The 12084-nt window shown below is 38.9% G+C and overlaps 1 protein-coding gene across 6 annotated transcripts in view; it reads right to left on the bottom strand.

Annotated features, from left to right (window-relative positions):
- PIK3CB (phosphatidylinositol-4,5-bisphosphate 3-kinase catalytic subunit beta) overlaps window positions 1-12084 on the bottom strand; it is a 183726-nt gene that overhangs the window by 71737 nt on the left and 99905 nt on the right. The window lies entirely within an intron of this gene.

Here is a 12084-nt window from a genome sequence, read left to right as displayed (position 1 = left end):
CTCCTGACAGGTGACCCACTTGCCTCGGCCTCCCAAAGTGCTGGGATTACAGGTGTGAGCCACCACACCCAGCCAAGATTATTTTAATGTTACTCTAAGCTCAGTTGATGATCCATGTGTGCATATATATAGAGACACACACACTTTGATCTTGTTTGATCTTAAATGAACACAACAAAGTCTCCATTGCCTAATCATTCCCAAATCCAGTTTTGAATAAAAATATGCATACAGAATTTCCTGAAAAACACACAGTATTTATTTAGGAAGTCTAAAGATGATTCAATTAAAGATGAACCATCAAATGACTGAATACAGTACTAAGACTGAATTAATCTGGTCTCTTCTAGAATGACTTTTTCCAGATTACACTGTCAATATATTTTATGTCTACCTAGTGAAAGACATTATAAGAGAGATGAGAAGCATTATTTTACCTACTATAATATGATATTGTCAGAGGTGTTGGTGCTCACTATATTACGCACTGTGTCTCATTCATAAGGATTCCCTAAGCATATCTCTCTCAATTTACAGTATTGAAATATGCTACAAACTCATAAATAACTAGTTTGTTTTATCTTATGAGATTCTGAATATTATAACTGATCATGTTTTCTCTTTGCCTTGTCCACTAGGTGTAGGGCAAGCAGCCAGCCAAATATGTAGCCCACATCAAGCAAATAATTACACAGGATCTAATATTATATACATACCTACTGGGAATCTTGCTACTGGGTGGTTTTTTTTTCTTATTTCCTGTCAATTAACTATCTTTTTTTTTTTTTAAGTCAAAACTGTGTATACTGTATGTGCTATGTAAGAGAGAGAGAGACAAACACACACAAAGACTGTGTGAGAGGGTGTAGGCTCACCTCAAATAATCTGTAAAATGAGATTTGGTAAATCACAAATAAAACAAAACATACATAAAATATATTTTGCATCTGTTGTATGGGAGGTTATAAGATAGGAATATCAGGATTAAAATGGTATTCAATTCTTACTCTCGGTAATCTTACATGAATTTATCACCTTTTTAATATGGCATTTAAATATAATTTATGCAGAAAATTATCAATTTTACCAATGATTATTTTTCAATGTTCTGGTGATAAAAACATTGAGAAATAAAAGACAAATAAGTACCCACCATATAATAAAGGCTCAATAAATGTTAGCTAGTATTTAAAAACAAAACAGAATGCTAGTTATAACTGCATCCAAAAACTTCTGGCAAAACTCAGGTATAGGAAATGAAGTAGAATTAGGGATGAGCTGCTATAAAAGCTCAAAAAACAAAACAAAAACAAAAACAAAACCCTCAATTATAATGGGCTAAAAAAAAGTCCCATACCACCTGTGAACAGCTACAACAAAGAATGTGATCTGGGAAAGAATAACAGTAAAGAACTAACCTAACTTGAGCATGGTGACAATTGAAAAAAAAAAAAGAAAAGACTCTGTATATTCTGAAAAAAAATTCTTGAAAATAAGTATCATTATTTAATAGTCAAAGTATGATTTATTTCAGGCCAAGTCATTAAGATCGGTTCTGCTTGAGAAATCTCTGTGTACTTTACCAAAATTATTAAAGTTGACAAATGGTCAAAAAGAAACAAGAGTAGGAAAAAAGACCCAACTTTATAATGATGCTAAAAATTTTGTTCTCTGAATTTAGAATCTCCCATTAAAAAAAAAAAAAAGCATAAAAAAAGTTTTTGTTTTCAGAAAAAGCAGTAACAAAATCCATTTTCTAAATTTGTATCACATGAAATTTTATAAAAATTGTCCCATTTCCTGAAGTTTGATCTGGGTCTTCTTTAATCTTGAGAAGTAAAGCATTTTAAAGTATAATTAATCATGCTTTAAAGCCTGGCACAGTAGTTCACGCCTGTAATCGCAACACTTTGGGAGGTTGAGGTGGGCAGATCACTTGAGCTCAGGAGTTTGAGACCAGCCTGGGCAACACGGCGAAATCTCCTCTCTACTCAAAATAAAAAAAAATAGCCGGGCGTGGTGGTGTGCGCCTATGATCCCAACTACTCAGGAGGCTGACGTGGAAGGATCCCTTGAGCTTTGGGGCCGGAGCCTGTGGTGAGCTGAGACGTGTCACTGCACTCCAGCCTGGGTGACAGAGTGAGACCCTGTCTCAAAAATAAAAAAAAATAATAATAATAACCATGCTTTATACAGTTACATGTTTTATGATCCAACTTTAATAAATTTTCATAGAAACACTTCTTCACAAGCCCCAGAACATTAGGAGAGCAAAAGAAGTCAGGCTTTGTCATGCAAAGGACTTGCCACTGTGCTATAGCAGGGAGGTGCCAAGCCAACACACAGACTGCATTCCTATACTCACCAATTAAAAATGTTCTGTGTTGAATAAGATATGAATTTTTTTCACATCAACATTTTAATTTCCTTCTTGTTCCACAATATGGCCAAAATCCACTTACATTTTTGCCCTTAGATATTAGACACAAAAAAAGATCAGTAGCATGAATAGGTGGAAATTCCCATGTTTTGGGAATTTCCCAGCCTTGATCATTTGTAAAATGGAAAAACTGTCTCTTCTACCTTCATACACTTCAGACACCAAATGTGAGGGTTTTTCCTACAACAACCGATTATCTAACTCTCTGGACACCAATTGGGTATCCTACAATTCAATCTGACGCTACCTGGACTTAGTGCAGATGCTACTGGGTTATGGCATTAGTTCCATAAGACTGACTTCCAATTCAGATGACAACTGCAAATCCCAGGTTATTATTTGTACTTCTGATCAATCGAGGGTTCCCACAAAAGCCTTCCTCAGGTTCAATTTGCTCTAATGGCTCACAAAACTCAGGGAAATACATTTATCCATTTATTATAAAGAATATTACAAAGGATAGAAATAAATAGCCAAATGAAAAGGTATATATATGTTCTTCAAGGTCCAGAAGAGTACCAAGTGCAGGAGCTTGTCCCCATGGAATTTGCCTGCACTATCCTCTCAGCATGTGGATATATTCACTAACCCAAAAGCCCTGCAAATCCCATTATTTAGGGTTTTTATGGAGGCTCCATTAAGTAGGTATGGTTATTAAGTCACTGGCCACTGTTAAGTCGGTCTCTATCCTCCCTCCCCATTCCAGAAGTCCCAGTGTGGGGCTGAATGTTCCAATCCTCTATTCATGTGGTTGGTTTCTCTGGCAACCGGCTCCATCCTGGAACTATCTAGGGGCTTTAAGTCTCCATTCATCTTGTCAGCATACAAAAAGACACTCCTATCATTACCCAGATTCCATGGGTCTTGAAAGCTCTTTTGTCAGGACCCTGAGACTAGATCAAACCATTAGAATAATAGATGCTCCTATCACTCAGGAAATGACAAGGGACTTAAGGAGCTCTGTGCCAAAAGTCAGGGCGGAGACCAAACATATATTCTTCATTATGTCACAATTTGTAAGAAGGTAGCTTTGTTCTGACTTATGAGAAGAATACTGTGTGACCTTAAACTAAGGATAAAATGTTAGAGACAGTTATGTTAAAACGTATTCATTCATTGCACAAATATTTATTTAGTGTTCCAGGCACTGAAAGAAGAAGATAAAAAGAGGAAGATACAGGGAAAGTAGGGGAGTAGGGGGTTGGGTCGTGAGGGTTGAAAATTTACCTGTTGGGCATAGTGTTCAGTATTTGGGTGATGAATACACTAAAAGTCCAGACTTCACTACTATGTAATATATGCATGTAAGAAATCTGCATTTATACTCCCTAAATATATTTTTTTTAATGTTTAAGATCAAAGATACAATTTCCTTGGGTTATATACTTTAATAGATAAGGAGTCCTGCGACCTATATAACTAGGCTATGGGGAATTATGATGTATGACTGATACGTGTGATACAGGATATGTCTGCACTTGTATTTCTCTTGGGCTTCTTGAATTTGTGTTTCTGTCTTTTGCTGACTTTGCCAATAATCTAGTTTCCTGTGATTATTTCCTTAAGTAGTCTTCCTGAACTGTACTTTTGCTCTTCTTTTTCTCAAAGTCAGATTGCACAAATGTTAGACTTTCTGGTATTTTCTCACAGGTTCCTGGGGCTCTATCAAGTTTTTCTCCCATTTTACTCTTTTAAACTGGAAAATTTGTATTGATTAATCTTTAAGTTCACTGACCCTTTCCTTTCTCATTACCATTCTGCTATTAGGTCCATTCAGTGTATTTTAAAATTTCAGTTATTATATTTTTTAGTTCTGAATTTTCCATTTGATTCCTCCTTATATCTTCTATTTAGTGGCTGAAACTTTCTCCCTTTCCAGTCCCTCCTATTGTATTTGCCCTTAGTTATTATAGCATTTTCATAACTGCTTTAATGTTTCTGTAAGATAATTCCAACAAAATCTGTGTCATCTTGTCACTGATGCTTACTGAACTATCATCGTCCACAACTTCAGATTTTCCTTATTCTTTATGTGTCAACTAATTTTGAATTGTATTCCAGATATTTTGTCTATTATGTTATGAGACACTGGGTCTTGTTTATATCCTATGGAGAATGTTGATATTTTTGTTTTAGGGGACCATAGTTAGTTAGGTTCAACAGTTGCAAGTTTCCATGAGCCTTCTGTAAGCTGCAGTTCCAATACCAGTTCAGTTTTCAAGTCTTCTTGTAGGGCTATTTGCATCTGTCCCATGCGTGCACTACACATTAATCAGTCTGAGACTTGGGTAATGGAATATGCCACTGTTCACTTCTCAAAGTATGTAGACTGTTAAGAGCAGATACTCATATGCACAGCTCAGAAATAAGCTTATAAACACAAATAACTTTAAGAGGTTGCTTTCCTGAGCTTATCTCACTCTGCAATGTTCCAAGTATTTTTTAGTAGGCTGGGGCTCCACTTTACTTGTTACCCAACCAGAAAGCTGAGGCTTTATTCACCCACACTTCCTGCAACTATGCTAAACACTATGCTAAACACTAGAAGGGTGTTTACCACTCCTATAATTGAAGCAGACATTCAACTCTAAGTCTTAGGCTCTGCCTGTCCCCACTGCTCCTGCCACTGCCACTGCTACCACTGTTGCTATTGCCACAATACTGTTCAGAGACTGGGACAATGCAAAAGAGAGAAAAGAAACAAAAAGAGGAGAAAAAAAGGTGCAATTCATACATTCTCTAAGAGTCAGAAGATGCCTTTCCCGCTAGAGCTATCCACAGCTATAAATAATGCCATCTTCTAGATTTTAGGCAACACTGAGTTCAGGCTTCTGCTGAATATTAATTAAGATATACACATGAAAGACAAAAACACTACAAGGCTAGCCAGTCTTCGTGGCTCATGCCTGAAATCCCAGCACTTTGGGAGGCTGAGACAGAATGATCACTTGAGCGGAGGAGTTTGAGGTCAACCTGGACAACACAGTGAAATCTCGTCTCTATAAAAAGTAAAAAAAAAAAAAAAAATTAGCTAGGTGTGATGGTGCATGCCTGTAGTCCCAGAGACACAGGAGTCTGAGGCAGGAGGCTCTCTTGAGCCCAGGAAGTCAAGGTTGCAGTGAGCTGTGTTTTATCCACTGCATTCCAACCTGGGTGATGGAGCAAGACTCTGTCTTTAAAAAAAAAACAAAAACAAACAACAAACAAAAAGCCCTACAAGGCTGAGGAAAGACTGACCAGGAAGCTATATGCTACAGAATTCCAAGCACTCCCACAGAGACGGAAGACGTTCAAGTGCCAGGGAGGTAGAGTGGTGAGTCAACACTGAACACGTGAGATTTCTGTTACAGACCTCATACAGAGTCATGTGTCCTGTATGATCTCTGAGACTGCAAACACGATGGATTAGACTACTGTGATTAGGTTATACTATATGATAGTGTCGGCTATAAGGAGGACAGATAATCCTCAGTGAGCCTGACTTATTTGTTGAACCCTTAAAAGACACTCAGCTCTTCCTAGCAAAAGAGTCAAAGCATGAGAAAATTTGATACATGAGAAATTCTCCAGACTTAAAAGTTAGGGCCACAGGACAAAGATCTGAGAGCTGCCTCTAGTTACAGAGAGAAGACCCCAGCCAGCAGCCAGCAGGGAATTGGAGACCTCAGGCCTACAATCAGAACCGGGCCAACAACTTGAATCAGAACTGGAACAGAACTGGGCCAACAACTTGAATCAGTTCAGAAACAGATTCTTTCAGAGCTTTCAAAAAGGAGTGCAGCCAAACTACACCTAGATTGCTGAGCTAGTAAGTAAATGTTGTTTTAAGTTTATGGTATTTTGTTATCCAGCAACAGAAAACTAATATAAGGGACTATTATGAACTTTATGCCAGACAACAACAACAAAACAAATTCTCTGAAAAACAAAAATTACCAAAATTGACACAAAAGAAACAGAAAATCTGTCTACTATACCCATTAAATAACTTTTGAATCTCTTTCTTTTTTTTTTTTTTTTTTTTTTTTGAGATGGAGTTTTGCTCTTGCTGCCCAGGCTGGAGTGCAATGGAGTGACCTCAGCTCACCACAACCTCTGCCTCCCAGGTTCAAGCGATTCTCCCGCCTCAGCATCCCAAGTAGCTGGGATTACAGGCATGCGTCACCATGCCCAGCTAAGTTTTGTATTTTTAGTAGAGACAGTTTCACCAGGTTGGTCAGGTTGATCTCGAACTCCTGACCTCAGGTGATCCACCCGCCTCAGCCTCCCAAAGTTCTGGTAGTACAGGCATGAGCCATGATGCCTGGCTGTAAATTGAATTTCTAATTAAAAATCTTCCCATAAAGAAAACTTAGGCCGGGCGCAGTGGCTCAAGCCTGTAATCCCAGCACTTTGGGAGGCCGAGACGGGTGGATCACGAGGTCAGGAGATCGAGACCATCCTGGTTAACACGGTGAAACCCCATCTCTACTAAAAAAGTACAAAAAAAACTAGCCAGGCGAGGTAGCAGGCACCTGTAGTCCCACCTACTCAGGAGGCTGAGGCAGGAGAATGGCATAAACCCGGGAGGTGGAGCTTGCAGTGAGCTGAGATCCGGCCACTGCACTCCAGCCTGGGCGACAGAGTGAGACTCCGTCTCAAAAAAAAAAAAAAGAAAACTTAAGGCTCAGATGGCATGGAGTAAGTTCTATCAAACATTTAAGGAATAAATAATACCAGTCCCACGTAAACTTGTTCAGAAAATAGAGCAGGGAAAGGGTTCTCAACTCATTAAATAAGACCAACATTATTCTAATACCAAAATCAAAGAAAGACATTACAAGTCAACAACACATCAATGTTCCTCAATTTTCCTTATGAGCAGAGACAATAAAATCCGTAACAAAATATTAATAACTCAAATTTAATAATGTATAAAAAGACTAACACATCTTGACCGAGTGAACATTATTTCAGAAAAGTAAGATTGCTTTCAACTTTTGAAAACCAATGGATGCTGGGTGAGGTGGCTCATGCCTGTAATCCCAGCACTTTGGGAGGCTGAGGCGGGTGGATCATGAGGTCAGGAGATCAAGACCATCTCGGCTAACACGGTGAAACCCCGTCTCTACTAAAAAAAATACAAAAAATTAGCCGGGCGTGGTGGTGGGCGCCTATAGTCCCAGCTACTCGGGAGGCTGAGGCAAGCTGAGGCAGGAGAATGGCATGAACCCAGGAGGTGGACCTTGCAGTGAGCTGAGATTGCGCCACTGCACTCCAGCCTGGGCGACACAGCAAGACTCTGCCTCAAAAAAAAAAAAAAGAAAACAAAAAGAAAACCAATGGATTAAAATATACAAATCAAAAATCACGTCAAAAAATGCAGAAAAAGTAATCAACTTTTTCTTAAAGGGTAAAAATTTTCAGCAAACCAGGAAGAGAATTTCTTGAATAAGGGGCATCTATGAAAATAACTACAACATTATAATTAAAGTTGAAAGACTGAATGAATGCTGTCCTTTAAGATAAAGAACAAAATCAAGATGTCAGGCCGGGTGTGGTAGCTCACATCTGTAATCCCAGCATTTTGGGAGGATGAGGTGGGTGGATCACCTGAGGTCAGGAGTTCAAGACTATCCTGGCCAACATGGCGAAACCCTGTCTCTACTAAAAATACAAAAATTAGCTGGGTGTGGTGGCAGGCGCCTATAATCCCAGCTACTCCGCACACTGAGGCATGAGAATCACTTGAACCTGGGAGGCAGAGGTTGCAGTGAGCCGAGATTGTGCCACTGCACTCCAGCCTGGGTGACAGAGTGAGACTCTGTCTCGGCAAAAAAAAAAAAAAAAAAAAAAAAAAGAAAAGAAAAGAAAAGAAAAGAAAAAAGTCTACTATAATGGTTAATTTTATATGTCAACTTGATGAGGTCACAGGCTGCCCTGATATTTGGTCAAACATTTTTCTGGGTGTTACTAATGAGATATTTGGTTAAACATCATTCTGGGTGATTTTGGATGTGATTAACATTGTAATCAGTAGACTGGGTAAAGCAGATTGCCCTCCCTGATGTAGGCTAGCCTCATTCAACTGGCTAAATACTTAAAAGAAAACAAAGACTGACCCTTCACAAGTAAGAGAGAATTCTTCCTGCTTGACTGCCTTGTAACTGGGACATTGGCTTTTTTTCCTGCCTAGGGACTCTTAAATGAAACACTGGCTCTTCCTGGTGTCAAGCCTACCAGCCTTCAGATGGGAACTACACCCACTGGCATTCCTGGTTCTCAGGCTTTCAGATGCAGACTGGAACTCAACCACTGGCTCTCTTGGGTCTCCAGCTGCCCACCTCCATAATCATATAAGTCAATTTCTTATAATAAATCTTCTATATTTTTTGCTTATTTATTTGTAAGTGATAATATAGATATAGATATACATATTGTATCCTATTGGCTGTGTTTCTCTGGAGAACCCTGAGTAACCCATTTGCCCTTATCACTTCTATTTAAAATTGTACTGGGAGTCTTAGCCAGTGCATAAAGGAAAGAAAAAAGTTTGGAAAGAAAGATGTAAAGCTGCCACTTTTTTTCAGATTTTGCTTTAACATTCTACTGGAGCTCCTAACCTGTGTAGCAAGATATATCTAAAGGAAAATCATGTCATAATTACATTTAATGTACTCAAATTGAACTATATAATCCTGCTGGGGAGAAGAAAGAAAAAGAGAATGACAGTGCTAGGTACGGTGGGATGAGGTACATACATTAAATACTACCTGTCATTAAGCTCATTAATCCTCTCCATGAACATAATAACTGCAAACAATAGAATCAATCAAGCTTGATACCTGATAGAAGTGGCAAAACACATGGATATAAAATGTCAATGACTTTATTAGGTTTCTGACCACTGACAAAGGAGCAACGCATAATGCTTGAGAAAAAATAAAGCATGAAGATATTTATCTTGGTTATTTTTAAGGAAGAAATTAAATAAAGGGCTGCAGAGAAATACCAACCATAAAAAAATTAAAGAACTGATAAATTATCTACAGAAGACAAATACGATAACTCGCAAATTGGAAGAACAAGTAGAAATTCCCATTTGTTATTATGTAGATTCTATACATATGAATTACTAAACAAAACCATATATATATAATATTCCATATGACTGGTGGGTAGATTTGACTCCGTGTGATTTTTGTCTTTAAAAATTAAATCCTGGTCTGGCATGGTGGCTTGTGCCTGTAATTCCAGTGCTTTGAGAGACCAAAGCAGGAGGATTGCTTGAGGCCAGGAGTTGAAGACCAGCATTGGCAACATAGCAAGACCCTATCTCTATAAAAGTAGAAATAAAAATAAAAATTAGCTGGAAGTGATGGCGTATACCTGTAGTCCTAGCTACTTGGGAAGCTGAGGTAGGAGGATCGCTTGAGCCCAGGAGTTGAAGGTTACAGTGAGCTATGATCATGCCACTGCACTAGTGAGGGTGACAAAGTAATACCCTGTCTCTAAATAAATAATTTCTTTTTTTAAAAAAAGAATAAAATGCTGGGCGCGGTGGCTCACGCCTGTAATCCCAGCACTTTGGGAGGCCGAAGTGGGTGGATTACGAGGTCAGGAGACCGAGACCACAGTGAAACCCCATCTCTACCAAAAATACAAAAAATGAGCCAGGCATGGCGGCGGCCGCCTGCAGTCCCAGCTACTTGGGAGGCTGAGGCAGGAGAATGGCGTGAACCTGGGAGGCGGAGCTTGCAGTGAGCCAAGATCGGGCGACTGCACTCCAGCCTGGGCGACAGAGCGAGACTCTGTCTCAGGAAAAAAAAAAAAAAAAGAATAAAATCCTCAAGGAAGTCTACTATTTACTAATCCAGAGGAATGTCCAACATGTATTATAAAGTGAATAAATCAAGTTATACAACAATATATATAGTATCATCCCTTTGTTAACAAACAAATCATTTGACAAATAACAGAAATAAACACAACCAAAACCCCTTTAATTCCCATATCATATGTTTATATATATTTTTATAAACCTGGAGGACATTCAAAAAGCTTGTTAACTTTGAATCCCTTATGATGGTAAGGAGAGACCAGCACCTTTCTTCTTAACCATGTTTGTACTTTTTCTTTTCCTTTCTTTTTTTGAGGGGAGATTGGGTCTCACTCTGTCACCGTGGTGGAATGTAGTTGCACAATCTCAGCTCAGGGCAGCCTCGACCTCCCAGGCTCCAGCGATCCTCCCACCTCAGCCTTCCTCATAGCTGGGACTACAGACATGTGCTACCACGCGCAGCTAAGTTTTGTATTTTTTGTAGAGATGGGGTTTTGCCATGTTGCCCAGGCTGGTCTCGAACTCCTGGACTCAAGTGATCTGCCTGCCTAGGCCTCCCAAAGTGCTAGGGTTACAGGTGTGAGCTACCATGTCCAGCCTATTTGCACTTTTTCATTTACTGCAACAATTATTCATGTTATACTTTTGCAAATGAAAAATTTAAATTAAAACACAAAAATAGGATTACCACTAAAATAGAAAACAGAGGTTAATTGGTCATAAACACATTCATTAAAAAGAAAAATCTAGGCCGGGTGCAGTGGCTCACACTTGCAATCCCAGCACTTTGGGAGGCCACGGCAGGCAGATCACGAGGTCAGGAGTTTGAGACCAGCCTGGCCAATATGGTGAAACCCTGTCCTTACTAAAAATACAAAAATTAGCCAGGTGTGGAGGCGTGCACCTGTAGTCCCAGTTACTAGGGAAGCTAAGGCAGAAGAATCGCTTGAACCCAGGAGGCGGAGGTTGCAGTGAGCTGAGATCGTGCCACTGTAACCTAGCCTGGGCGACAGTGAGACTCCATCTCAAAAAGAAAAATCTAGCAGAGGATATAAAAGCAAAGCCTTTATTTTAATGATAGCTACTCAAAGAATCTTCTTCTAAGATTGCAAATATTTAAGGTGTACAACATGATGGTTTAATATAGAATAAAGTGCTTGCTACATGGTCAAGTAAACTAACATATCCATTATCACGCACAGTTAACTTTCTTTTTTGAGGAGTGGTAAGAGTACCTAAAATCTACTTTCCTAGCAAATTTCCTGTATACAACATTATTAACTATAGTCTTCATGTTGTATATTAGATCTCCAGAATTATTCAACCAAGATAACTCTTTGTACCTTTGAATTATTTCTCTCAACTTTTTTCACAGCCTCACTCACTTGTCTAACACCAAAGGTGGTAACCAACCTTCTACTCTCCCCCAAAATCTTTAATGCCCATGCACAAAAGCAAGACATTGATAATTTTTGGCAAAGGGCTCCTGAATATATCTTCACAGCAACAAACATTTCAAATAAACCAAATCTTTTCTTGGATCACAAAAATTATTCACTTAATTTCCAACCCAGCAAATTAGGGAAAATAAATGCTTTATACTCTGAGACAAAATGCTTTGTTAAGTCTTTATTTAAATGTATGGGATTGAGCAATAAGCCCCCATGTGTTAACAACTTGTGGTCCATAACGGAGTAATCTTTCTTCCAGGAAATGGCATTACATGTTCTCTGTGCTCAGCAAGTTTAAAAGGAAAGAAAAAAAAAAAAGACTGAAAGAGGTTTCAGTGCAGCTCTAGGCAAGGCTGAGAGAGGAGAGTAAGCTT

The sequence above is a fragment of the Chlorocebus sabaeus genome, chromosome 15, assembly GCF_047675955.1.
Source record: "Chlorocebus sabaeus isolate Y175 chromosome 15, mChlSab1.0.hap1, whole genome shotgun sequence".
NCBI classification, from domain to species: domain Eukaryota; kingdom Metazoa; phylum Chordata; class Mammalia; order Primates; family Cercopithecidae; genus Chlorocebus; species Chlorocebus sabaeus.
The sequence above is the reverse complement of the archived record's forward strand: the minus strand, read 5'-3'. Positions and strand labels throughout refer to the sequence as shown.